Source organism: Microcaecilia unicolor, chromosome 3 (genome assembly GCF_901765095.1).
Source record: "Microcaecilia unicolor chromosome 3, aMicUni1.1, whole genome shotgun sequence".
NCBI lineage: Eukaryota > Metazoa > Chordata > Amphibia > Gymnophiona > Siphonopidae > Microcaecilia > Microcaecilia unicolor.
In genome coordinates, this window is record NC_044033.1 from 358814314 (window position 1) to 358841253 (window position 26940).

Consider the following 26940-nt stretch of genomic DNA (forward strand, 5'->3'; position numbering starts at 1 on the left):
GTACTGATTCAAATAGCTGGTCCTCAGAAGAGAAAAAGGAAGGCCAAACTGCAGCAGCTATATGCTGAGCTAGAGATGTGCCAATATAGATTTAGGGTGGGGGTGGGAAACTATATCAGAATATGTTGGACGTAAAGCGTAATCGAAGGTGTATAGGGTAGAGTTCCTTGTGAGATTGTCAAAGTAGATTTTTTTTGAAACTGGCAACAAGATGAATATTAAGGGAGGGGGTGATAAAAGCAATTTAGAGATAGCTGAGGAATTTTGAAGGTTTTATTTGGCAGTGTATAAGTTGAATAGAGGAGGGACAATGTTTCTCATTCCTTTCTATGTTATTACTATGGAACCCCCACAGTATGGGGAAGTATACCAGCAGTCTATGAATTGAGGAGGCAATCAAAAAGCTGTCTTGAGAGAAGGTGGCATGTGAAGATGACTTCCCAGTGGAGGACTACATATGATGATGGGTCAGGTGGGAGATTTACTGGTGAGGAAAATGAATGCTGATCTTCTGGGGAGATCTATAGCCAGAAATGATGTACAAAGCTAATGTGGTGGTATTGCATAAAGAGGGTAAGCCAGCCAATCAGTGTGCCAGCTATAGCCTATCACCTTACTGAATTGTAACATGAAAATAGTGGCCAAAGGATTGGTGGGTAGAATGAAGAAAGTACTCTGAAAGCTGTTTATCCAGACGAAACAAGATTTGTGAAGGGAAAGGTGATAGCAGAAAATGTCAAGTGGGTGGTGAATATTTTACAATGGGTAAAGCAGGAGACCCCAACAATACGTGCGACATTAGACACAGAAAAGGCCTTTGACAAGGGGACTTGTCATCCCCTTTGACAAGGGGACTTGTCATCCCCTTTGACAAGGGGACTTGTCTGTATCAGATGATGGATAGGATGGGGATAAGGGGACATTTTGTACAATGGGTCGGGCACTATATTTGAGGCCGTGTTGGTGGATTGAAGTTAATGGGATTGGGTCAGTTGACAGTCCATTGTGGCACTCAACAGGGGTTTTCCCTCTACCCAGTGATGTTTACCTTGGGCCATCGAGCTGTTGGCAGTATATTTTCAGAGGAATGATAATATCAATCCAGTTAGAATAGGGAAAGACAACTATAAAATCATGCTTCATCAGGTGGCACCCCTTGTGGTGATGCAGGATCCAGAAGAATCAATCCCAAGGCAAGCAATGGTTTCCCCCATGTCCATCTCAATAACAGACTATGGACTTTTCCTCCAGAAACTTGTCCAAACCTCTTTAAAATGCAGATACGCTAACTGCTGTTACTACATCCTCTGTCAAAGAGTTTCAGAGCTTAAATATTCATTTAGTGAAAAAACCTTTTCCTCCTTTTTGTTTTAAAAGTGTTTGCATTTAATTTTATTGAGTATAGTCTTTATAGCTTTTGAAACAGTAAAACATTGACTCACTTCTACTCGTCCTACACCACTCAGGATTCATAGACCTCAATCATATCTCCCTTCAGCTGTCACTTTTCCATGCTGACTAGCCCTAACCTCTTTAGCCTAAGAACAGATTCTATCGTCTTTTACTAAAAAGTCCCATTAATTTATGATAAGGGTAGCTAAACTGTTGAAGTGACACGGAGAATAGTGGCACCTTATAAACTAACCACTTTATTGAGCCATAAGGATAAAGAGGCTGGTGGCACTATTAATTTATTTGTGCATAAAAATAAGTGAAAAAATATTATGAATTCTTTCACTATGCCAACAAATGTGCCTGTTATGAAGATTCTTCTGGTGTAAATGTTTATAGTAACAGTAATGTTGAAATATGGGCAGTTATTTCTTAAACACCATGCCTGTAATACCCATTTTAATGCTGGCAAGGAAAACTTGTCATATCAAACAGGCAATTAGCAAATGGTATGAACAAACAGAAATCACTCCCAGTTAAGCAGACTACTGTAAATAATAGATTTTATACAAACAAGCATGGCTCAGAATGTCTGTAAAGAAAACATCAATTATTCATTCCTTTAATATTTTATTGCATCTCTCATAAACATTTGCATTGTAGCAGATGAAACATGGGAGAAAGATGAAAAGGTAAACTTTTGGAGCAGTGGAGATTGATTTATTGAAAAACAGTTGCACTGAGTGAGATGTTGGCTTGTCTGTCCTGGTGTCAGGCATACAATGCTTGCCAAGACTTTCTATCCCTCTAGAAGGAAATGTAGAAGTAATTCCAGAAAGGAAGCTAACAAATTGCTTACTTGCATCGAATCAACCAATTTTTCATCTTTGATTTCTTAAAATACTTTGCAGAACAGCAAGCAGGTCATAATACTTTCCCATGCATTGTAAAGTAATTTGGGTTAAGGCTTCAGATATTGAGACCAATTTCCAGTGGCACTTAGACATTCAGACACTGTGCCAGATGCATAAGTGCTGCTTGTGTTTATTTTTGTTAGACTTACACGTATAAAACTAGAGACACAATTCAGTGCACACCTGGCTTTATACTGTGGAAAAATGGGTATGGAAAGGAGGGATCAAGACTCACTATCCATCTACTCTACGTATATAGACACAAATATTGAGCATCTATATATATACCCCCTAAGTCTATTACCATAGGAGCCCTTTTACTAAGGTGTGTAGGCGCCTATGTGCGTAAAGCACATATCAAATTACAACTACCATCCAGCTATCGCTTACCCCGGGCAGTAATTCTAATTTTGACATGCGTCCAAAACACATGACAGAAAATAATTTCAATTTTTTACTACATGGTGCTAACTGGGCGGTAATCAGCAGTGTATGCACACTGACGATTACTGCCCACTTAATGCGCGAGACATTACCGCTAAGCCAATGGGTGGTGGTAAGTTCTCAGGCCCAAAATGGACGTACGCAGATTTTTATTTTGGCAAACATCCATTTTTGGTCAACAAAAGAAAAGGCCTTTTTTGCAGGCACGCTGAAAAACATACCTGTGTGCATCCAATACAGGTGCCTACATCAGCACAGGCCAATTTTCAGCGCGCCTTAGTAAAAGGGCCCCTCAGTGCATCACGCAATCTTCATCCATTCCGACCCTCCACTTATACCTCATACGATCACTATAGAACTTTGTATTTGTTATCTACCGACTGGGCAAACGCCTTTGACGGTACTATGTAAGCCACATTGAGCCTGCAAATAGGTGGGAAAATGTGGGGTACAAATGCAACAAATAAATAAATAAATAAATATAAGCACTTACATACCTGATTGTAACAATCATGCAAGTATGTGCAATGGACATGCTCATCGATGTTCTACTATGTGAGCAAGTAGGTTGCATATATTCAATAAAGAGCACCAAAATTTAGGTGCTGGGATGATACATGCTAAGGTTGAATTCTATAATGGCAGTTCCACATGGAACTGTTATTATAGAGGGGCATTTTCAATATGATGTGTAAGTTGGACTTTGGACTTTTTCTCCCGGATTCTATATAGCACAACCTAAGTTGCGCGCACAAATCCAGTCATAATCAGAACAGGAAAGGTTATTTTCTACAAAAAAGTCTATCTTTTCCTTTTGAAAATGCTGTTTGGAAAAATGTTTTCTAATTTGGATGTTTTATGTTTTGGTCCATTTTCAAACAAAAAACATCCAAATGCAAAACTTACAAAATCCACAAGAAAATCCACAATAGAGTGAAACCATTCACATGTTCTAAGTGTGGTAAAAGCTTTGGTTGGAAAGAAAGCCTCACATGGTATCAGAGAATACACACAGGGATGAAACTATTTACATGCACTGAGGAGGTAAAAGCTTCAGTTGCATTGGGACAGGTAATTAGGGAATGTACACTCTTGCTATGAAGTATGGAAAAATAGCACTCTGGTATTTAGATATATTTATTTAGATTTATATTTTATTTATTTTAGATTTTTGCTCACACCTTTCTCAGTAGTAGCTCAAGGTGAGTTATATTCAGGTACACTGGATATATAGATATATGTAATGAGACCTCCCTTTCATCTATAGATCTGAATTCAAAGCCCAAATCTAACGATAAACAATAGACACAAGGCTCAGATGTTATTAAAAAATAGAAAGCTTGGCATCAGGTAGAATAATGGAAAAGTGACATCCCAGGAAAGCAGAACGGCATCCTTGGGGGCACTGCAGTGGACCTTTTAAAATGCTCCTAGGTATACATCTCACCATTGCTCCCTTATCTTGTCTGCTGAGCCCCCCCAAAACCCACCACCCCAACTGTAAACCACTACCATAGCCCTTACAGGTGAAGGGAGCACCAATATGTGGGTACAGTGGGTTTCTGGTGGGTTTTGGAGGGCTCACAGTTTCCTCAAGTAGGGGGAGGTTGAAGCCTGAGTCCACCTGTCTGCAGTGCACTGCACCACTACTAGACTACTCCAGGGACCTGCATGTTATTCTAATTGACCTGAGTATAACACCTGAGGCTAGCATAGAGGCTGACAAGTAATATTTTTAATCACATTTTTGGGGGTGGGTGGGAGGGGGATAGTGACCATTCGAGGAGTAAGGGGAGGTGATCCCTGATTCCCTACAGTGGTCATCTGGGCACTTGGGGCACCCCATGTGTGGAGTAAAGGAGTAACCTAGTGGTTAGTGCAGTAGACTTTGATCCTGGGGAAGTGGGTTCAATTCTCACTGTAGCTGTTTGTTATAAAAACAGGTAAAGCTCAAAACATCTATATTTTTGTTTTGTTCCATTATGGCTGAAAGACGTCCAAGTCTTAGGAACATCCAAGTCCCACCCTGAACAAGCTCCTGGCATGCCCCCTTGAGATTTAGACATCCTTCTGACGGACTTCAGAGAAAAATGTCTAAAAAGAGGTTTTGAAAATACTGATTTGGACGTTTTGTGAGATAAACGTCCAAATGCAGACTTATGTCACTTTTTGGACGTTTTTCTCTTTTGAAAATGAGCCTGAAAGTAAGTATAGTAACATAGTAAATGACAGCAGATAAAGACTTGAACGGTCCATCCAGTCTGCCCAACAAGATAAACTCATTTTACATGGTATGTGATACTCTATATGTATACCCGACTTTGACTTGTCCTTGCCATTCTCAGGGCACAGACCATAGAAGTCTGCCCAGCATTGTTCTTGAACTAAAAGTTCTGAAGCTAACATCTAAGCCCCTTAAAATTTACACTCCAGCCCATCTATATCTATATCTATATCTATTCAGTTACGATCAGGGCGTAGACCGTAGAAGTCTGCCCAGCACTGGCTTTGCTTCCCAATTATTGGCGTTGCTACCAAATTTCTGCTAAGATTCCATAAATCCATTCATTCTAAACAGGATTCCTTTGTGTTTATCCCACACATGTTTGAATTCCATTACTATTTTCATCTCCACCACCTCCTGCGGGAGGGCATTCCAGCTATCTACAACTCTTTCCATGAAAAAATACTTCCTGACATTACTCCTGAGTCTGCCACCCTTCAACCTCAATTCATGTCCTCTAGTTCTACCACCTTCCCATCTCCAGAAAAGATTTGTTTGAGGATTAATACCTTTCATATATTTGAACATCTGTATCATGTCACCCCTGTTTCACCTTTCTTCCAACGTATACATGTTCAGGTCAGCAAGTCTCTCCTCATATGGTTTGCAACGCAAATCCCATACAATTTTTATAGTTTTTCTTTGCACCGCTTCCAGTCTTTTTACATCTTTAGCAAGATACGGCCTCCAAAACTGAACACAATACTCCAAGTGGGGCCTCACCAACGACTTGTAGAGGGGCATCAACATCTCCTTTCTTCTGCTGGTTATGCCCCTCTCTATGCAGCCTAGCATCCTTCTGGCTATGGCCATCACCTTGTCGCATTGTTTCTTCACCTTTAGATCCTCAGACACCAATACCCCAAGGTCTCTCTCCTGAGTTGAGCTTACTAATCTATCCCCTCCTATTTGATATCTCTCTTTTGGGTTTCTGCACCCCAAATGCATCACTCTAATGGAGCTGTATGTAAAAAAAAGGGGAGCCAAGACATGATCACATTATTTGTGGATTTGTGTTATTGTGGAGCATGTTATATTGGGGTTCCACTATATTAAAAAGTGATGAACATAGCATCAAAAGTTCCTTTGAATTTTATGATATTTCATGATGCGCAGTTTTGCTATGGAGCTTTTTATATGACTACAGTTTCTCATCTTGAGTTTCTAGAGCTTAGAGATCTTATTTTGTGTGGGTATGTCAAGGAGGTCTATGAAAACTCACATAACTCAGTAACTTAGATCACTGCATGCTGTCCAGAATTTGACCCTTGTTCCTCTTAAACCACCTTGTCATTGTAATCAAACTGATTTGTCACAATTACACTCAGAGGCAAGAATGGAAAAAAAAAGGCCCTAGCTGAAACTTTATTTAATTGATTTCAAGATTAAATATTGCAATATAAATGGAAACTAATGAACCATAAGAAATTATGTGTTGGTCTATCTCTGCTTCATTTTATATACTTCAGAACTGGTTACCATTATGGTCAAATAAACAATTCTATAATGGGGTACTTATGTTTATGAGTGCATTATGCATTTACATATGGGGAATACTGACGTTGACATGCCTACATGCACATATATGTGTGAAAATTCAATATGCCCTCCCTAAGTGTTATTCTGTAAGAACACAACTAAGTGGCATAGCACTTATATGCAAGTGGCGTACAAAGGGTCAAAGCATGGGCAGGATATGGGCATGGCTACCATTTACATGTGCAGTTTACAGAATACTGTAGACTACATGCACCCTTGCTGCATTTGGGTGCTTGCAATCAGGGGCGTAGCCAGACCTCGATGGGAGGGGGCCAGAGCCCAAGGTGGGGGGGGCACATGCTCAGTTTCATTAAAATGAGCATGCACAGCGACTGAAAACAGGACAGGGTGCCAGGCAATGTGAGACCATCACGGGACCCCCACCAGCCAAACTAGGGGCCCCAGAGCCAATTTAGTGGGGCTTAGGCCCTCATGGCCCACCATAGCTTCGACACTGCTTGCAATTATACCAAGTCTGTGATCGGTGTAACTGTGGGCACCTATATTTTTAGGTGCACTGATTTTGGGTTATATTAGCAATGGTTACCTGGATGCCATTATAGAATGGTATCTCATTGTGCAACATCAGAGTGCCAAAAAGGTTGTTTCCATTTTACTTTAATATGTAAGTTATGATTTTGTTAGGAGAGGACCCAGATTTTTAATGTTACGCTCCTTCTCTTTGGATCTCTATTCCACAATAGTTTTGCTTAAAAAATTCATTAGATAAGTTCAAATCAGGTTTGAAAACTTTTCTTTTTACAGATGCATTTGGTATTGAGCACCAATTCTGGTAGTTGGTGGGACACCTTTGGCTTGCAGTGTTTGGTCTTACTTCATAGATACCTTCTTTTCCTTTCTGCTTTCCTATTTATTGATGCATTTCTTTTCTCTCATTGTTTTTCTAAATTTCATGCCCTATTATAAACCATCTTGAAAGCGTCCTTATTAGGTGGTATATTAAGATTGTAATAAACTTGAATTCTTCCACAATGTATATGACAAAGACCGACTCTTCAGACCCCTCAACCTTTGAACTGTGTTATCAATTCACATGATTTATATAGTACTATATTGTTTGCAGTAACGCTTCATCCTGCACAGAGCTTTTTTTCTTGGTGAAATTTCACACTCTTTCCTTGGTGGCAACACCCAGGGAAGTAAGGTGTAGGACCTTGTAGAGACCCTTGAAATACTTCAATATTTTACTTTATGGGCTGCTGAGCCTGGGATCAGAGAAACCTGATGGTTACTAATGGAGACAGTATCTTCACTTTTCCGTGCTCCTCATTAACTGTGGCTCCTAGGCTCTCCATGCTTGCTTCTATCACAATCTGAAATGAAGTAATATTTTATCAATTGAAAAGATGAATGTCATCTGCATGATACAAACCGGAACAGTCCTGTGAAGTGAGATTATGCCTAATTGCAAAACCCTTTTGATTTGTGAAACCTTGCAATTCAGCAGCTCCTGCTCTTACCCAGAACCCTTTGATCATTAACTCAGTTCCTCAAACATCTAGGAATAATGCCAGATCAAATAATCCAAAGGTTGGAATGAAACAATAGTGTTAGAGCAGCATGCTGAGAAATGGAGAACCGAGGGGTCTTTTTACTAAGCCGCCTAAGCGCTTACATGCAGCCAACGTGCGTCAATGCTGAGTTACTGCCTGGCTACCGTGTGACCCGGATGGTAATTTATTTTTTGATGCACATCCCTTACGCACGTCAAAAAAATATTTTTATTTTCTGGCGCATGAGCAGTAATTGGCATTTGAATGTGCATTGACCGTTACCGCCTGGTTAATGTGTGAGACCTTACTGCTAAGTCAATGGCTGGCAGTAAGGTCTCAGACCCAAAATGGACACGCACCAATTTTAATTTTGCCACATGTCCATTTTTGACCCCCCCCCCCCAAAGGCATTTTTTACAGGTGCACTGAAAATGATTCTGCATGCGGCCAAGACACCTACCTACATTACCGCAGGCCATTTACCAGCACACCTTAGTAAAAGGACACCCTAGGGTTCAAATCCTGCTTCTTCCACTGGTGCTTATTGTGACCTGGGCAAATCTCTTTACATTATGCTACTCGAGATTGGAGGAGTAGCCTAATGGTTAGTACAGCAGGCTTTGATCCTGGCAACCTGGGTTCAATTCCTATTGCAGTTCCTTGTGACCTCAGGCAAGTCACTAACTCTTCATTGCCCCAAGTACAAAAACATAGATTGTGAGTCCTCTAGGGACAGATAAAGTACCTGCATATAATGTGTACAGCGCCGTGTAGGTCTAGTAGCATTATAGAAATGATAAGTAGTGGTAGTATTTCTATTCCGCTCACACCAAAAAATAGTTTGGAGCAGATTACAATATTTAAAAAAACTACAATAAACCTGAAATTTGCAAATACTAAATAGATAACCCTCATTGACCTAAAAAGAATACATTTCCTAAACAGGACTGCCTTAAGAGATTTGCAAAAAGTTACATAAGAAGAAAAGGTAATAATAGAAGCTGGCAAAGCATTCCAAATTTTTGGAGCCTGACATATAAAAGAATTTGAAAACGTGTTCTTAAAGGACAATCCTTTAAAAGAGGGCAAAGATAAGTACATATAGTTCCTGGTATTATAAATCTTCACTCTATAACTTAGGTACAATTTAGATTGTAAGCTACCTTGGACACAGAAATGGTTACTGCACTTGACTTGTAACTCACCTTGAACTTAGATTTTAAAAAGGAAATTAATAACAATGGCTTTATTAATTTACCTGGCTAATAATTTTTTATGGACTCTTTCTTCAGGAGCTTCTCCACATATCTTTTGAATCCCACTTTGTTAGTTGCCTTTCTTAAATCCTTCTGCAACAGATCCCACAGCTTAAATATGCACTGTGCAAAAAAAATACTTCTTACAGTTTATTTTTAATCTGTTGGTCATTAGTTTCATTAAAGGGTCCTTTTACTAAGTTGTGTAAGCATCTACGCATGCCCAACGCAGGCCAAAATGGAGTTACTGCACAGCTACCACGTGGCTCTTGCCATAATTTCATTTTTGGCGTGTGGCTGATACGCGTGTCTGAAAAATATTTTTTTATTTTTGGACACACCGAACAGATGCGTGCCAAGTGGCATTTGGTGCACATAGGTCATTACCACCCGGTTACCATGTGAGTCTTTACCACTAGGTCAATGGCTGGCGGTAAGGTCTCAGACCCAAAATAAACACGCAACAATTTTCATTTTGCCGCAAGTCAATTTTTGGCAAAATTTTTTAAAAGGCCTTTTATAAAGGTGCGCTGAAAAATGGATCAGTGTGCACCCAAAACCTGCGCCTACACTACTGCAAGCCATTTTTCAGCACACCTTTGTAAAAGGACCCCTGAGTTTTCTTTAATTTTATATTGTTTGACAGGTTAAACAACCATTCCTTATTTAACCTTTTCTCCTTATTCATGATTTTATAAACGTCTGTCATATCCCCTCTTGTTTATTTTAGTGCATTTGATATACTGCTGAAGCCTTCAAAGAGGCATACTGTTGGAATGTATTGTATTTTGCATGCATTGCCTGTCACCTATTATTTCTCTGTGATTACTCTGTGACCTCTGATGTGAATTACTTAGAGAGGTCACACAGCTATGTAACTTCCTGTGGGGGTTAGATGCAGCACATGCAGCACATGGAGCACATGGAGCTCATGATCTCTCCTAACCTGAGAGGATCTATGGTGGTATGAGCATCCATTACCATCTAAGCACATGGAAGGAGCTGATAAGACAAATGTATAGTAATATGTAAATATAAGCCTGTCTGATTATAATCTAACTACAAACTGTGAGTAAACAGATGTTTTGTTACTTCAACTTTAAAGTGACTCAGCAGTGATTTATTCAGGGGTGAATGAGAGAGAGATGAAGAAAGAAATTAACATTTCTAAAGCTGAAGCTGTGTGTACTAAAATCTGCTAATTATTTACTACAAATAATCCAACAAAAGGGTTATGGGCCCAGGGCCAGGAATTGAAAAAGAAGAGAAATATTACCAGGCAGTAAAAAAGCCACATTTTTTCTCTTAAGTTTTAAAGGAAAGATTCAGTCTGTCTCTCTCTCCCCCCACACAGCAGACAGAAGGCTAAGAAAATGGCTGAGGGAAGAAATTCACCATTGTTCTATTCTCTCAAGGTGCCAAAATTAACTGAGTTTAATTATCAGAAGTGGGAACTAAGATTCATATGTCTCCTTCGAGCAAAAAGATTAAATATATGCTTAGACCAAGACAGAACAGCTGAAAATATGGCTGAATGGGACAATGCAAACTATTATGTGAAGTGCATGCTTTTGGAAGCTCTCTCAGAGAAACAAGCCATATTAGTGGAGGGAAAAGATACACCAAAGGACATCTTATATAAACTGAGAACTATGTATGCAACTACATATGCAAAGCAGCAACCAATTTGGCTGGCAGAGTTGAATGAAACCAAATTAAGGGATAAAAGTAAATGTAATGATCACATTATGCATCTTATGTCTTCATTTCAAAAGTTAGAACTTTCTGGAATTCCCATGTGTGATGCATTGAAAAGAGCATTTCTTTTTACCTCACTATCAAAGAAGTTTGATGTTTTTAGGTCTGTAAATGAGGCCATTGAAGGGCAATCTTTTGAACAGGCAACATCAAAACTAAGGCAGGAATGCATAATAAATGATTCTGAGGAGATGTGTTCTCAAAGTCAGTCAGAGAGAAATGAAACAAATTTCTTGGCAAAGAACAGAGGAAGGCGGAGCTATGGGAAAACTCCACCCAAGGGCAAGCTGATTTGCTACTCATGTGGAAAGGAGGGACATGTATCTAAATGGTGTAAGGAAACACAAAACACTCCCTCTAGCTCACCTAAGCCAATGGAACTAAAGAATTTTCAAACCAGGAAATGTATGAAGGACAAAGATAAACACAAGGGCTTTCTAATGGCAGAAAAATCTTTGACTATGGTAAATAATAATTCAAATGAAAGTACTTGGATTTTGGATTCGGGGAGCACATGCCATTTAACCAATTGTAAGGATTTCTTTCAGGAAATGTGTCCAGAGGAAGGTATTCTTAAAACTGCAAACGCAGGGACTGCTAAGATCCAAGCAAAAGGTATTGGATTCTTAAAATGCAAAGTGTCTAATGAAGTTAAAGAAATTCCTGTAAGTGATGTCTTGTATATTCCCCAAGCAGTTTGCAATATGCTTAGTGTATCTACATTAGATAAGAAGGGATTTGTGATTCATTTTGAAAACAGTAAGTGCACAATCTCTAAAAATGATGAAGTGTATGCTGAAGCTTTTATGCATAATGATGTTTATAAACTGAGCATTTCAGGTGAAGCCTCACATATGGCGCAAGTAAGGAAGAATGATGGAAAATGTAGTCTGGAAATCTGGCACCGCCGCCTGGGACATCGTGATTCTAAGGTGATCCAGGATCTTTACAGTAAGCAACTAGCCACTGGCATTCAGATAAGTGCAGATGCTGGTAAAATGGAGAAATGCATAGACTGTGTTACTCAAAAAGGTGTGAGACCCTCATTTCCTGCATACACAGGAAATAGGAGTAATAAAGTGCTGGACTTAATACACAGTGACTTATGTGGACCGTTTAATATCCCATCATTGGGAAATAACAGATTTGTGCTAATATTCTTGGATGATTTCTCTAGATATTGTGTGGCCTATTTGCTGAAAGAAAAAAGTCAAGTCACAGACATGCTGAAGAAATACGTAGCCATGGTGAGCAATAAATTTGAAAGAAAACCAAAGGTTCTTCAGACCGACAATGGTGGTGAGTTCACTTCACAAAGCATGCGCACATTTCTAGAACAAGAAGGCATTCAACATATCACAACAGTAGCTTATACACCAGAGCAAAATTCTGTTGCAGAGAGAAAATTTAGGTCACTTGTGGAAATGACCAGGTGTATGCTGTCAGATAGCAATCTCCCTAAAAGACTATGGGGGGAAGCCATTCTCACAGCAGTGTACCTACAAAACAGAATGCCAACTAAAGGCGCTGAGCGCACACCACATGAGACATGGCATGGTAGGAAGCCAAACCTGTCACACATAAGAACATTTGGAAGTACAGCATATGCTCATATACCAAAGCAAAGAAGGCATAAGCTGGATTCCACAACAGAAAGGGGCATTTTAGTTGGCTATACTCCAGGACACAAAGGATATAGAATTTTGAATCTGAAAACTGGCATTGTTGGCATAAGACATGTTACATATTTTGATGAAAACAAAAGGGTTGATAAAGGCTGGATTATCCCAGATGAGCCTTATCATCCAGAATATGAAACTAGAACCATAATAGACATGCCAGTGTATATAAATGCCATACCAAGGCAGATGTCTGAAAGCAACTCATCTGTATCTAACGAGGAACAGACAGAGGAAGCAGACACAGAAAGGATCATTGAAGAAGACAGTACAGTTGGAGAAGGGGAATCAATTGGAGAAGGACTCTCAGATTTAGAGGATACGGAAAGGTCAGACCAACCTGTTGTCAGACGCTCATCCAGGGAAAACAAAGGTGTTCCACCCCCAAGACTGTCTTACCTAACAAAGTCAGCAGAAGCTCAAGAGCCCTTAACATGGGATGAGATTGAGAAAATGCCAGCAGAAGAAGCTGCTGAATGGCATAAAGCTGCACAAGAAGAAATTGATGCATTGGATAAAAATAATACTTGGATTCTTACAAAATTACCTCCTGGCAAGAAAGCTATAGGATGCAAATGGGTATTCAAGTTAAAAAGGAATGCACAAGGAAAAGTGGAAAGGTATAAAGCCAGATTAGTGGCAAAGGGATATCTTCAAAAATATGGAGAAGATTTTGATGAAGTGTTTGCACCTGTAGTGAAACACACGACAATCAGAACACTTCTGAGCATTGCAGTCTCAAAAGGCATGCAAGTCAAACACATTGATGTGAAAACAGCGTTTCTTCACGGAGATATAACTGAAGACTTGTACATGGAACAGCCAACAGGTTTCATAAATACAAAACAAAGACAGCTAGTGTGTAAATTAAACAAAGGTCTTTATGGATTAAAGCAAAGTGCAAAATGTTGGAATGAAAAATTGCATGAAATATTGACAAATTTAGGATTTAAGCAAGGTGAAGCAGATAAATGCTTGTACACTAGGTGCACAAATGGACAATATGCATACATTTTAGCTTTTGTTGATGATCTGCTCATTGCAAGCAAAAGTGAGCAAGAGTACAAGGACATTGTAAAATGTTTAAACCTCAATGTTGAGATAAAAGAACTGGGTAATGTGTCATACTATCTTGGTATAGAAATTGAGAAACAAAATGATGGTTCTTATCTTCTAAGCCAGAAGCAGAAAATAAATGAGCTTATTGAAAGTTTAGGTATGCAAGATGCCCAAGTTGTAAGCACTCCCATGATCACTGATTTTCTGAAGGATGAAACAGTAAGAGAACCTTTACCAGATAACATCCAATATAGATCAGCCATAGGTAAGCTTTTATATCTAACTACCACATACAGGGCTGATATAGCAAATGCAGTAGGAATTTTGAGCAGAAGGGTCAGCTCACCTACCAAATCAGATTGGACTGCAGTTAAAAGGATGGTAAGGTATTTAAAGGGTACCATTGATTGTAAATTAAAGATTTCAGCCAATAGTAATCCAAAACTAATATGTTACTGTGATTCAGATTGGGCAGGGGATCATTCTAATTATAAATCCACAAGTGGATATGTGTTTATGTATGGAAATGTACAAATTTCATGGGCCAGTCATAAACAAAGTATTGTGAGTTTGTCTTCTACAGAAGCTGAATATGTGGCCGTATCGGAAGCGTGCAGAGAACTGATGTGGATTGAAAAACTTATGCTGGATTTTGGAATAGCTGAACAGAGACCAATCCAGATAATGGAAGATAATCAGAGCTGCATCCGACTGTCACAGAATGACAAGGTTCAGTCACGCACCAAGCACATCGCAACGAAATACCACAACGTGCGAGAGTTGGCGAAAGAAGGGGTCATCAGTCTACACTATTGTCACACCAGTGAGATGACAGCTGACATCATGACCAAACCGTTACCCAGAGAACATTTTGTGAATCTGCGTATAAAGCTTGGACTTTGTATGAATAAATAATTGCATGACAGTTATGCATGAGAAGGGGTTTGTTGGAATGTATTGTATTTTGCATGCATTGCCTGTCACCTATTATTTCTCTGTGATTACTCTGTGACCTCTGATGTGAATTACTTAGAGAGGTCACACAGCTATGTAACTTCCTGTGGGGGTTAGATGCAGCACATGCAGCACATGGAGCACATGGAGCTCATGATCTCTCCTAACCTGAGAGGATCTATGGTGGTATGAGCATCCATTACCATCTAAGCACATGGAAGGAGCTGATAAGACAAATGTATAGTAATATGTAAATATAAGCCTGTCTGATTATAATCTAACTACAAACTGTGAGTAAACAGATGTTTTGTTACTTCAACTTTAAAGTGACTCAGCAGTGATTTATTCAGGGGTGAATGAGAGAGAGATGAAGAAAGAAATTAACATTTCTAAAGCTGAAGCTGTGTGTACTAAAATCTGCTAATTATTTACTACAAATAATCCAACACATACAACTGTTAAAAAGTACAATTTTATCTACAGGTACTAGTACTGTCTCAAATGGACTCACAATCTAAGTAGTATATATTGTACCTGGGGCAATAGAGGGTCTAGGGGCCCTTTTACTAAGCCATGGCAAAATGTGGCCTACAGCAGTGTAGGTGTGTGTTTTGGATGCGCGCCAGGCCAGTTTTTACCGCATCTGCACAAAAAAAGGCTTTTTTTTTTAATGGGACAGGAAAAGGGCATGCAGTAAAACTGAAAACAGCATGCACCTAAAACTGGCCTGAGCCCTTAATGCCACCCATTGAGCTAGCGGTAAGGGCTCACGTGCTACACGCGTGGTGACCGGTCGGTGCCCACCGACTGTTGATTACCACCGGAAAGGCTGCGCGAGGGATGAAATAAATAAATCATCCAGGCGCTATGGGTGTGTAGTAAATCTGAAATTACAGCCAGGGGGGGCACAGTAGCCTGATGGTAGTCTCATTTTGGAGCATGCTGAATGCACGTAGAGCCTAACATGTCTTTGTAAAATGGCCCCTAAGTAACTTTCCCAGGGTCACACGGAGCGGCAGAGGGAATTAAACCCAGCTCCCCCCAGGATCTCAGCCCACTGCCAAACAGTAGTGTGAATTGAACCTACTTCCTCAGGTCCACAACCCACTGCACTAGCCATTAAGTCACTCCTCCACTCGGTTTTTGCCAAGCTAAAAAGTCCTAACCTATTTAGTTCCTCTTTATAAGAGTGATGCATTCTACCCTTATTATCATTTTTGTTGGCCTTCTCAGACTGTCTTGTAGTTGTGTTATATATTTTATTGAGATAGGGCAACCGGTAAAGCATATAATATTCAAGGTGTGGATGCATTCAGGAGTTGAAGCATAATTTTGGGGTCCTTTTACAAAGGCATGCTGAAAAATGGCCTACGGTAGTGTAGACGTGTGTTTTGGGCTTGCAAAGAATTATTTTTCAGTGCACCTTCAAAAAATGCCATTTTTTTTGGCCAAAAACGGACATGCAGCAAAATCAAAATTGACGTGCGTCCACTTTGGGTCTGAGATCTTACCAGCAGCCATAGACCTAGCAGTAAAGAATGTGGGCAGTAATGACCTGTGGGTCGGATTCCACTTAGCATGCGTCCGCTACATGTGCCAGAAAATAAAAAATATTTTTCAGACATGCGTATCGAACTTGTGACAAAAATGAAATTACTGCAAGATTCACGCGGTAGTCGGGCAGTAAGTCCAATTTGGCGCATGTTAGGTGCTAGTCGTCACCTACGCGGCTTAGTGAAAGGGGCCCTTTGTTTTTATAGCTTTTGAAATAATCCCTGAAGTTCTGTTTTATTTTTTTTTTAGCAACCGTGGCACACTTGAATGAAAATTTCAATGTATTATCCTCAATGATGCCAAGCTCTTTTTCCTCATAAACCAGCATTTTGTATCTGAAATAGGAATTATTTTTCCTATGTACATCAGTTTGCACTTTCCACATTACATTTTATTTACCATTTAGATGTCCAGCTTAATCTCACAAGATCCTTCTGCAAATCCTTTCAATCCTCAGCAGTTTAAATGATTTTGAATAATTTTGTGCTATCCACAGATTTGATCATCTCACTCATCACTCCTGTCTCCAGATCATTTATGAATATGTCAAACAGCACTGGTCCCAGTACAGACCCTTGTGGCACTATACTATTGACCCTTTTCCATGTGGAGAACTGACCATTTAGTCCTGCTCTCTGTTTCTTGTCTTATAGCCAGTTTGCAATCCACAAAAGGGCATTGCCTCCTATCTCATGACTCTTCACTTTCATATGGAGTCTCTCATGAGATAGTTTGTCAAAAATCATCTGAAAATCAAAATACACTCTACCAACCTGCTCTGCTGGTTTGTTTACCCCTTCAAGAAAATCTAATACATTCGTAGGCAAGACTTTCCTTTGCTAAACCCATGCTGCTTCATTCCCATTAAGCTGTGTCTATATGGACAGTAATATTAGTTTTAGTACAGCTTCAACTGTTTTGTCTGGCACCATTACTAAAGCACTTTTAAAGTTTGACATTATATTGATCACCATCCAACCCTCTAATATCAAATTATTTTGAATATTAGGCTACATATTACTAATAATAGGTTAGCCATTTTTTGTTTGAGCTCTTTCAGGACTCTGGTGTGAGTATTATATAGTCCCGGCAATTTGTTGCTCTTGAGTTTTTTTTAAATTCTTTCTCATATTTTTTAGGCATACAGCTTTCATTTCCCAGTGTCCCTAGCATCCTCCTTGGTAAAGGTTGAGGCAAAGAAATTATTTAGTTTTTCTGTTATTAAATTTTCCTGCCTGAGCACTTCTTTTATTCCTTGATCATCCAGTAGCCCAACTGACCACCTCATTGGCTTTTTACTTCAGATGTACTTGAAAATGTTTTTAATATTCATTCTTGCATCTACAGCGAGCTTCTTTTCAACATCTCTCTTTGTTTGCCTTATTATTTAGTTACATCTAACTTAATAATGCTTTTGCTCATTCCTGTTTTCATTAGGGTCTACATTCATTTTTCTGAAAGATGCTCTTTTGACTTTTACTACCTGTTAAACCTCACCATTAAACCATTCTTGCTTTGATTTGGCTTTCCTTCAATCTTTAATGTGTGGCATGCATTTTACCCAGGCTTTCAAAATGGTCTTTTGTAAATAATGTCCATGTCTTATGCAAATATTGACCCTTGCAACCACTGCTTTTAGTTTTTTTTTCTAATTTTCTAATTTTATCATAGTCTATCTTTTTAAAATTAAGCACTGCAACAATGTTTTCAGTGTCTTCCTTCCAGTGATAACTAATTTATTGCCCTGCCTAGCAGTCACGCCACTGTTATCTGTGTACCAATAAACATTGGATCTAGAATATTTTCCCCTCTGGTCAGATCTGGATCGATCATTCCATGAAGCAGTTATTTATGACATCTAGAAAGTTTACTTCTCTGGCATGTCTCTAAAAAACATGTACCTAGTCAATACTGGGATAATTGAAATCTAACTAATTAAACTTAGAGAAGGTGAAAATTGTATTCAAGTTTGCCTGTGTTTTGTTTTAAAATGTTAACTGGGGATTGCCCAAACTATCCAATATCACATGTGGCATTTGTGACTTATAGTAGGAATAGAAGATCTAAATTCTTCACCTTTTTCACTCCCCTCTGCCAAAGGGATAAAAAGATTTGGTTTATTTGAGCAGTTGCTGGTCTTTCAGGCTTCAAAAGTCTGGAGAGATTTAGATCTTCGGTTAGATGATCTGCATAGTTATGCCCTTTTTCAGAAATACTTAAAAATTACTCATTTTAAACTTGTTGTTTGTTAATGATTTGTTTATTTGATATTATGATGTTATTTTAATTCCTGAGTTTCTGTCTCGGTCTACTCTTTTTAATTTTGTAAACCGCCTTGAACCTAGTGGTACAGTCTAGAAGTTTAAAGTAAAGTAAAGGAAGAGCAGTCTAAAATCAAAAATCAAACCAAACAAGTCTGCTCCTATAAAACATTCACTTAAGTAAACCCACTGACAGGAATGTAAAGAAAAAAAGACCTCAGTACTTGTGGCTTAATATTTTCAACAATAAATTCACTAACACTATCACAGTTCATTAACAAAAACACTACACAAAATTACATATTAATATATGTAAATTTTTCATAGTCAGCAAGTATAATTATTTGTGTGGCAGAACAGAGGAGAATTCAAAAGCAAAAATACAGAGCCCTGTTTACTAAGCCGTGCTGTAGGCATGCTAAGGTTTTTAGCGTATACTAAAAATTAGCACGCGCTAACACTAGAGACACCCATGGGTGTCTCTAGCATTAGTGCATGCTAAGTTTTAGCACATGCTAAAAATGCTAACGCGCCTTAGTAAACAGGTCCCTTAAAGTCTACAAATTCAAAATCCAAAATTACTTAACTAAAGATGATCTTGCTGAAATTCTCCTATAATTACTGGCCTCCACAATGTTATACAGGTAACAGTGGTGTGACTGCTAGGTTACAGTGATTACAGTGCAATAAGCAATCACTGGAAGAAAGACATTACCCAGGCAAGTAGGACTGCATAAATGACAGTACTATTTTGCCTGGATGATTATCGAAATACTGTATCTGAATATTGACAATACCCAGATAACTTCCAATGACCACCCAAGACCTGGATATTCAGTGTTGATAACCTGTCACACACTCTAACCAAACAGGTTTCCAATCTTTCAATCAGGTCCTCCCCTGACCCTACAGCTGAATGTCATCAGCATAAAATCTATGTGACACCTAATTCATGAAAGACCTGCCCCAGAGGTACCAGATAGTTATTAGACAGCAACGCAGACAGTGTTGATCCTTGCAGCACCCCATTTTTACAGGATATATGGGGACACAAAATCACCAATCTTTACCTACATAAAATGCCTAATCAAATATAACACAAATCAATCACACACACAATCACACACTCCTATAATATACAATCTATGCAATAAAAATAATGGAAGCAAGGTATAAACATGTATCTCATGGACCTCAGTGGTGACTCATTTAAAACAGGATCATAGTCTTGTGCTTCACCTTACTCTTCATCAGTCCAACTAATCTTTAATAATCATCTGTTTATTTCTATTAATGTTAATATTCAAACACACTTACTTTTACTAAAAGGACCTGCAACTGACATGCACAATGTTTCACCTTAGGCTGCTTCAGGGAAAAGTTCTCTCAATTGTCTATCTGACAAATTTAGCCCTGTATTGTACTGGTAGCCAGTGAAGTTTTTGCAAAAATGGTGTGATGTGGTCATGTCACTTGCAACCTTCTTTTAGTCTTGCTGCAACATTCTGAATCAATTGGAGCTGATGCAGACCCTTTGTAGTCAGCCCAGGGTAGAGTACATTACAGTAATCCAGCCTTGATGTTATCATGGCATGCCCAACTGAAACAAGGCTTGCCTTCTCAATGTAAGGAGACAGGCAGAGTAGTTGTTTCAAGTGATAGAAGCTGCTTTTGAAGGTTGCTTGGATTTGGGGAATCAGAGTAAGTGTTGAATCTAACTGTATTCCAAGGCTCCTGACTTGTGGGGGAGTTCGTACTTCCCAAAAGGGATTTTGATGTCAGGTATGTGTCCACTTATTAGGGATCCAGAGAAGTTCAGTTTTACTTGGGTTTATGCAAAGTTTGTTGTGTTTAGCCCAGGGGCGTAGCCAGAGTTCGGTGGGAGGGGGGGGGGCAGAGCCCAGGGTGAGGGGGCACATTTCCCCCCCCCGCCGAACCCCCCCCAATAACGCCATCTTTGACCCCTCCCCCAGTGTCGCCAACCCTCCCCCGTCGCCGTCGAGTACCTGTGCTGGCGGGGGTCCCCAATCCCCGCCAGCCGAAGTTCTGTGTCTTCAATGAAGACTCTTCAGCCCGTCTCTGGGTCGGCGCGTTGCTGCAGACTGCTGCAGCAGCTGATCTGATTCTGCAAGCGGGAAGCCGATTCTCTTTGCGTGGTACGAATCGTCCTGACGTCCTGCACGTCAGGATGATTCGTACCATGCAAAGAGAATCGGCTTCCCGCTTGCAGAATCAGATCAGCTGCTGCAGGCTGCAGCAACACGCTGGCACAGAGATGAGCTGAAGACACAGAACTTCGGCTGGCGGGGATTGTGGACCCCCGCCAGCACAGGTACTCGACGGCGATGACGACGGCGATGGGGGAGGGTTGGCGATGCCGGGGGAGGGGTCCAGGGCCAAATCAGAGGGGGCCCAGACCCCCCAGACCCCACCTAGCTACGCCACTGGTTTAACCTAGTCTTGAATTGATGTTTGACAGGTAATCAGTTGATTCAGGGCTGTAGGTAAGTCAGGTTCAATGGGTATGAGTAGTGGCACATCATCTGTGTAGAACTATGTGTCCATTGACTGAATCAGCTTGGCTAGTGGCTTGAAGTAGATATTGAACAGAATAGATGACAGTATCGATCCTTGTGGTACCCCACAGGTCAGTGCCCAGGGTGGCGATGAGGTGCTGCTAAACATTATGGACGGTTGCCTGTCTGATAGATAGGATCTGAACCAAGCAAGTACTTTCCACTGATACCTGTTTCTGCCAGTCATGCTAGCATGATATTATGATCTACAGTGTCAAAAGCTGCTAAGAAATCTAGCAGTACGAACACTCAGGCAAATCCCCTGTCTCGGTTTCTGTGGTGGTATTACATTAAAGCAGAAGAATAGTGCAATAAAATACAAAGAGGTATTGCATTGACATTACTTAATGAGTTGTAAAATAAATTAAATAATCACAATTAGAGAGTTTATTTTCGGCATGAGCGATACAGTTCATTCCGGTATGAAAGCTAAAGTGGTAGTGTGAATTGTGTTGCTTTATGAGTGGTATCGGAGGTTAGATCTGGTGCTCAGAGTTCATTTTCATCTAGTTCCGGGGCAGCTAATTATATTTATTTAGGATTGGTCGTTGTGGTATGCCTTCTTGAATAGGTTGGTTTTCAGTAGTTTTCGGAAGGTGTAACTTAACCAGATAAACAGGACCACATGAAACATAGACCTGTCTTTATCTGATTTAGCTTATCCAGTTAAGTCTAGAATATCACACCTAACTAGCTAAGCCTCAGTAAATATACCCATAACAAAAATAAATGTCTAGCGAAGAAGAATAAATATCTAGCAAGCAGATACCTTGAGTAAACAAAGTAAAATATAAACACTATTAACATCAGTGATTAGCAGGAACAAACCAAAAACCCATCAAAATGCAGGATTTATTTAGTTTTAATTGACTATCCACCTTTCATTAACCTTCACTGTTAACTGCACAAATGTATTTGATTAGCATCTTCTGTTTCCAGATCCTGTGGGGAAATTGTACAGTTTTGCATCAGAAATATCCCTTTTAAGCTCTAACCTGGTGTTTTGGGTCCAGCATAAATTTAGAAAGGAATATGGAATATACTTCTTTATCCTTGATATTTGATTCATGGTGGGGATGTGAAGATTTTCTTAATATGTCGGGGGTTTCAGTGTGATATCAACTATCAGGCTGATACTGAAAGCAAGTTATTTGTTCACTGGCCACTGGTGACTGTGCAACCTGCCAATCGGTGCATTAAAAAAAATGTGTCAGGCCATTATTATCCATACAGAGCAAAGGTGGCTTGAAAACATTGTCTCTGACGTCACAAGGGGCTGGTGCAGATCTTAATCACACAGCTCTTCAATATCATGCTTGGGGCAGACATGGAGTTCTGTGTAGTTTGAATCTGGATCATAGGCAAAACTTGTGGGGGAGATGCAACTTGAACTCAATACCCCAAAATGTGTGCTTAGCTGTTGCATGTGAGATTATCATTTAGGTTACCAAGAAACCGATGAAGGAGGTACAACAATGGAATAGCTGATTTAAGTGCTGTATATACATTAAATTACTGGGCCAAACAGCCGAAACACTGCTAATTAGTATGTGTGTCAGTGTGATGTTTTGAGGGCATGCCTATATAGCAGCTGGAGTAGTTGATTGGAGTTGAGAATGTATGCATAGAGGACTAGATTCAAGATCTGCACGATTGTACACAAAATCATTCACGCAGATGCCCCAATCTACATGCTAAACCTCATGGACCTACCTCCCAGAAACGCCACAAGATCATCCCGCAAATTTCTCAACCTGCACTTCCCCAGCTGTAAAGGACTAAAATACAATCTGATGCATGCCACTACCTTCTCTTACATGAGCACGCAGTTATGGAATACACTACCTACAGACCTGAAAACAATCGACGAAAAAACTATCTTCCGCAAATCTCTGAAGACATATTTCTTCAACAAAGCCTACAATGAGAACCGATAACCTCACTAATCCACCTCACCAACCCACTCAGTTATGAAAGCCCACCTTCTATAACTACCCTAATCACTCCCTTCCCTCTTCTCTCTTCCCTTACTTAATGTCTGCACAATACTAACTGTATCTGATATCCTGGAATGACAATGTTAACAAGACTATGTAAGCCACATTGAGCCTGCAAATAGGTGGGAAAATGTGGGATACAAATGCAATAAATAAATAAATAAATAATGCTGAAAAATCGGAGCAGAAAAAATTATGCATCAAGCACTATTCTATAAAGGATATCTGCATTTTATAGAATAGCGCCTATGGGGCCATTTTACTAAGGCATGCTGAAAAATGGCTGCGCTCATGTATACATGTGTATTGGAAGCACGCAGGTCCATTTTTTAGCACGCCTGCAAAAAAGGCCTTTTTTGGCCAAAAATAGATGTGCAGCAAAATAAAATCAGTGAGCATCCATTTTGGGCCTGAGATCTTACACCACCCACTGACTTAGCGGTAAGGTCTCATACAGTGGGCGGTAATCATCAGCAAGTATAAAGGGAAGGGGAAGGGAAATGATATATTGCTTTTCTGTGGTATTTTGCAACTACATTTAAAGCAGTCTACATATATACAGGTACTTATTTTGTACCTGGGGCAATAGAGGTTTAAGTGACTTGCCCACAGTTATAAGGAGCTATAGTGGGAATTGAACCCAGTTCCCCAAAATCAAAGTCCACCGCACTAACCACTAGGCTACTTTTCCAACTGCTGATTACCACCCAGTTAGCACCACACAGTAGAAAATAGAAATTATTTTCTGCCATGCATTTTGAACACGTTTTCTATAAAAATGTGCATAGCTCATAGGAACATCCCATAAACTGTCCCCAAACATGCCCTTATGAAATTGCACGCTATAGGAGTTATGTGCACATTGTTGTAGAATACAATGTGCAATTAACTCCCAGTTAAGGGCAATTAACACCAATAATTGGTTGTTAGCAGACAATTATTGGCGCTGACTGGCTCATTAATCAATTAAGTTGTGCACTCAAATTGGTTATATGGAGGCATATTTTCAAAGCACTTAGCTTTCCAAAGTTCCATAGGTTTCTATGAAACTTTGGAAGGCTAAGTGCTTTGAAATGGGCTGATTTGCACACGTAGCTTGAGTCACTATCCAGCTTATAATCGAACGAGAAAAACGCCCAAGTTCCGACCTAAATCGGGAGATGGACGTTTATCTCACAAAAACGAATAAAGCGGTATAATCGAAAGCCGATTTTTGGGCGTTTTCAACTGCACTCCGTCGCGGATGCGGACAAAGTTTATGGGGGCGTGTCAGAGGTGTGGCGAAGGCGGAACTGGGGCGTGGTTATCTGCCGAACAAAGATGGGCGCATTTCAGCGATAATGGGAAGAAAGTATGCGTTTTTAGCTAGAATTTAGGACACTTTTCCTGGACCCTGTTTTTTCATGAATAAGGCCCCAAAAAGTGCCCTAAATGACCAGATGACCACTGGAGGGAATCGGGGATGACCTCCCCTGACTCCCCCAGTGGTACCTAACCCCCTCCCACCACAAAAAAATGATGTTTCACACATTTTTATTTTCACCCTCAAATGTCATACCCAGCTCCCTGGCAGCAGTATGCAGGTCACTGGAGGAGTTGTTAGGGGGTGCAGTGGACTTCAGGCAGGTGGACCCAGGCCCATCCCCCCCTACCTGTTACAATTGTGCTGCTTAATGCTTATTAGTCGTCCAACCCCCCCAAACCCACTGTACCCACATGTAGGTGCCCCCCTTCACCCCTTAGGGCTATAGTAATGGTGTAGACTTGTGGGCAGTGGGTTTTGAGGGGGATTTGGGGGGCTCAACACACAAGGGAAGGGTGCTATGCACCTGGGAGCTCTTTGACCTTTTTTTTTGTTTTTGTAAAAGTGCCCCCTAGGGTGCCCGGTTGATGTCCTGGCATGTGAGGGGGACCAGTGCACTACGAATCCTGGCCCCTCCCACGAATAAATGTCTTGGATTTATTCGTTTTTGAGGTGGGCGCTTTCATTTTCTATTATCGCTGAAAAACAAAAACGTCCAGCTCACACATTGTTGAATAAAACATGGGCGTCTATTTTTTTCGAAAATACGGTTCGGTCCGCCCCTTCACTGACCCGTTCTCGGAGATAAACGCCCATGGAGATAGGCGTTTTCGTTCAATTATGCCCCTCCATATATAGAATCCAGGGGAAAAATGTCATTGGAATTTTGGTTCCGTGAGATTTTCAATGCTGTATTTTTGCTTACAGAAACAGTGAGATGCATCTGGCTATTGAATAAACTTAAGGTTGACCTTTTACAGACAACATTTTGGTGGTTGGGGACCCTGGACTAGAGTCTTTTTTCCCCTTTATTTATAAGTTTCATTAATACATTTACAGTGAATAAATGTTTTGAGAACAAGGAAATAACATAGTATTAGTAAAATAAGAGTTTTTTAAAATAAAGAAGTGGCACGTTTTCCACTTAGAGGGCAATGTTTTAAAGTGGAAAGTCTCTATTTATTTACACAGGTGGGTACTTAGTAACATATGTTAAAGGAATAAGACATGATTTCAACCAAATCTATAATGCAAATTCTTTCTTAGGATGCAAATTCATACAAAACACCTCACTATTCTGTCAATTGAACAGCATGACTTGCATTTAATGCTACAAGCTGTGTTGTTTATGGAAAGATAACCATCTTTATGCTGATGTAATCTTTCTATATAAAGAGTATCGGGCCACTAACATGCAGCTATGCTTGGGTTTTACCAATGTGGGGATCAGGGTGTTTTTCTTTTTCTTATTTTTTTTTTTTTAGAGAGAATGTCCCTTTAAGAGGAATACCTACTGTACATGATAGTATACCATTTCAAATGCTTTTGGGCTTGCAGGTGGTATATAAGAAATTAAAATAAACAACATAAAATAAGAGGTACCCCAGAATAATCAGGCCATGCATTAATGACCCAGTGCTCCTGGAGAGGAAAGATAATGCCAGCTCAAAGCTGCCGTTATCTTTCTACAAAGAATGCAGCTTGTGAGGTTAAAACGAAGCCCCCTCATTTTATAACTTTGGCATCTAAAGGTAAGCTGCAAAGCTAAATATCACTATTGTCCAATCAAGCCACAATGTGTAGTGCAGCTCATTCACATGTTCTTATTTCAAAGCTGGGGGAAAAAGCCCCAGACTTCTATGGCAGCACTATTTAGGCACATCATCTCCTTTCTTATCATAAGCACAATCACAGGCATAAAATAACACCAACAACCTTCTAAATATATCTGGTGTGAGTACAGCAACATTCGAACACATTGATCGTGCACCACTACAGCTGAAATAATTCAGTCACTTATCTGCAATAATTCCGCTGCATTCACCAAATCTCATGCTTCATAGTCCATAAATCTCAATCATGTTAACTGTAATCCAATAGAAAGCTGGAGCATTGTGAAAAATTTCACATCCAAAGATTTTTGTTTTGCCAGTCCTACCAACTGCTTTAGGGGCATCTCCACCTTTGAAATTAGAAAGTGTGAGTGGGCTGCGTAGCAAATTGTGACTCGATTGGACAACAGTGATATTAGCTTTGCAGATTGTTTGTGTTATCCCCTTACAAATACTCTGTGATCTGAAGGTAAGCACAATTTGCATACTAAAATTACAGAATGCTAGCACTTCTGCACAAGACTGTTACAGTTACACGCAGAAGTGCTGGTTAGGTGCTAAGCGGTACTTTCTAACTTTAGAAAGCAACCTGTTAGTGTGTAAATGCAAGGGAACATGTTCAAG